Source organism: Strongylocentrotus purpuratus, unplaced genomic scaffold (assembly GCF_000002235.5).
Source record: "Strongylocentrotus purpuratus isolate Spur 01 unplaced genomic scaffold, Spur_5.0 spur5_scaffold_14, whole genome shotgun sequence".
Classification (NCBI taxonomy): domain Eukaryota; kingdom Metazoa; phylum Echinodermata; class Echinoidea; order Camarodonta; family Strongylocentrotidae; genus Strongylocentrotus; species Strongylocentrotus purpuratus.
In genome coordinates, this window is record NW_022145599.1 from 19,069,848 (window position 1) to 19,073,468 (window position 3,621).

Consider the following 3,621-nt stretch of genomic DNA (forward strand, 5'->3'; position numbering starts at 1 on the left):
TTTAAAAATAGTGATATCAAGTACAACATTCTGTTTATACCAAATAGCAATAAGCTGACATATTTACCGGTATGTATGATGCTAAATAAACTGTGCCTTTAGAAATTCTACTCTGGAAACAAAATGTAGAGAAAAAGAATTTGAATCTGACATCCACATACCATCATTTCAATGAAAGTATCATTCCCGTTTATAATTTGTTTTCAACATTATGTAACAAATATAAATGAAACTGTATATAAGCCTTAGGAAATGGAGGAAATGTCTCGGGACTTTGCATAGTGTGTTAGCCCTGTGTGACTGAAGATTGGTAGAGATCATTTAGGTTGTTTTTAAATGATGGGTATACTGTTTAAAATGCTTACCATGAGTTTAACTATCAATTATCAATTTTTTTAATTTTTTTTTTATTTGCACAATATATATTGTACTTTTTTCACAGAGAGTTTCTGATATTCATGTGTTTATATACGTCTACCTCATTTTTATGGATGCTAGCATTGTGCATGTGCTAGAAATACAGGCCTGGTATATAGCAAAATGCTGCATAATTTGTCACAGGTTCTGTGTTTGGTGGTGCTGCTTCTAGCAACCCTAAATACTGACTCGTGAACTTCTGGGTTTACGAGCTGTCCCGTGAATAAGCTCGCTAAGAAACAGCTCAATACATGCAAAATGCTGAAACCAATAAATTTCTGTTCTTTTTCGCTAGAGGGCTTTGCAACACATTAAACCATTTCAGTGAAAGCACTTGTAGAAAATGACCTCCAAATATCCACAGATCTTTTAAACATGGAGAAGTCCTGCTTTGTTCATTGTAGATCAATCACTGCCAAAGTGGAGGTGCTTCATGAATGAAATATGTTAGTTATATTTACTCTATTCCAATTTACTTTTTTAGTGCTTTTATCGTATATTTTTTTTCACTTGACAATCATGCTTTGTTTATATATCACTGGGCATTCAAAAGAAAAAGTCATTGTCTTAAGTGACAGAAATATGGCTAAAACCATAGATTGCCTTCCTGTGATGTTGGTTCTCAGTTATAGCCCATGTTATCTGTATTTTTATTTTTTATTGCTTTGTATTGTATTATTGTCATTATCTGGACATTCCTTCCTTGCATTTTAAAATGTTATCCCTTTGTCATGTTTTATCAATATCTGGACATTCCTCAATTCTTTTTATATTTTATGAACAAAGGCATAACACCATGGCCAAACCGATCACCATTCCTCTTGTTTTTCTGATACAGGTTATAATATCGCCTGTTGTTAATACTTATTTGTTTTTCATATCCAGACACTCCAAACAATTTATGATTGTTTTTAAATAGCAGACACTACGACTAATAGTAATACAGTCCATTAGTGTCCTTCATTTCATCGGTAGTACAAAAACATTGATACTAGATTTATTTTATATACTTCACTGTTATAGGTGGATTTTATAAATAGCACCGGCTTTTCACATTTGTAATGTAAACAAGATTCTTTTCTGAAATGGTGGTCTTGTAGTTGTAAATATACGTGCAGTATAGATGTAGAAGTAGATTGTACAGTTAGCAAAAGTTTTTACAAAAATTGTTTTTTCATACTCTAACCAGGGAGATGTGAGTTTAACTTTGCACTATAGTCGAACCTGCTCTAGTAGTCGACCTGAAAGCCAAGATTTCCTATTTATGCATGTGAACGATAAAATCAGTATTTTGATTGGAACAACCCCATGTAGAACTTGATGATAGTTCAATTTACATAAGTCCTTACTTCACCATGGTGTTCCAGCCATTGATAACACTGCAAGGGTGAATGTTATGAATACCTTAAAGATGCAAGAATTTGCTGATTTTTCTTCCAAATGCGTCCAAATATATTCCGTCATCTGACATTTATGATGGTGCTGTACTCTCCAGATAGGGGACATAGTTTCTCACTTCTAGTGGGCCACAAATACTGCTGCAAGCCAACGGAATGAGTACACGTAAGTGAGTACAGGTAGGACCTTTGTTGTGCCTTTAACCACATATGTGAACGTGCCTTTTAAACTGCAGGTATAGAAGGGACCTTTGACCTTTGTTGTGCCGTGAACCACATATGTGAACTTTCCTTTATTATACACGTCAGGTATAGAATGGAGTTTGGACCTTTGACATTTGTTGTGCCTTTAAACTGCAGGTATCGAAGGGGTCGTTCCAGAATATATTTCAATTTGTACTTTTCATGTACATATTTTTTACTGAACTTTTACTTGAATGTATATTATAGACAATAAAAAAAAATGCTTTTTAATTTGTGTTTGCTCTCATCATTGTGCTGTTTTATAAGTTGTATTATTTTCTCTTCATCTCAATTTATTCACCGGTATTTCACATATCTGGTAGTTTCATTTTAAAACTCTTTTAATGCCACAACAAACCATCTCCCATGCCACATTATATTTATCAAGGAATATACCCAAAGCTTAAAGATTATTTAGCTGTTTCCAGCGCAAGAATAATCTAAACCAGTGTTAAAAGGGACGTCATGGTGCTAATCAAGACCGGAAATTGATAATTTTGCAAAGCCATTGTGTTGCACATGGTCATCCTTCCGTCTATTGGTGTCTATCGTTTGTGCAAACTTGCGCGTGTGTCAAATAAGCAAATGTGCAGAGGCAAAGAAAGCAACAGAAGTGTTAAAATGCCCATGAGAGTTGAATCCAACCTTGTCACTGATGGTAATGTCTGAATTTTTGAAGATGATGATCTATATTTTCTCTGTAGGATTTTACAGACCAATTATCAAGATATTTTAGATTTGACGGTTTGCTAGGTCATGTGCATGTCAAAGGTCAAACAGATAAAGAACCACAAATCACAACCTACACCCACACAGACACCCTCACACAAATTTGTTTAAACTGAATTCCTGATCTTGACAACCTTGTGCGACCTAACAAAAGGAACCATGGTGGCTAAAAAAGGTGTTTTAAGCAAAAAGAAAGGAAAGAATTAAATTGAAACTTATAACCATGTGCGACACACTTCCAATGCAGAAACGTCCATTCCTCATGCTGTTTTTTCTCCATATTAGGACCTATAGTTTATTTACAAGTAGATGTTGGTTTTTTTTTGGTATTATCAGCATTTCATTCTTTTTAAAAATATTTTCCTCAAGTATGTTTTAACCTTAGTTTTCTATTGAATTTGTGATCATATCAACAAAAAACAACAAAACGTATTTCATGAAGAAAAACATAATACGGTAATTTGGAGGAAAAAACAGAATAATTCTGGGAAACGTAAGTGTAATTCTTCCAAGTGTGTCCCATATTTCAATAACTAATGCACTATACCATCTTTAAATTTTTTATTTGATGCTGGTTCGAGATCAGTCATTTTTGAGAATTCTGCCAGCAACAGACCATTTTACTATAACCTCTTTCTTCTCGTGATGATAATTAATGCTTCAACACTTCATTGTTGATAGAAAATAATTCAATTTCGACTCTCGGGTTTCACACAATACCTAATCATAGTTTTCATACCCTAACGCTAGGAGCAAAAGAAGCATATTTTTATTAATTTTTTCATTACTTAATACTGCTGGAGCAATACAAAAAAATGTCTTTGTACACAAATTG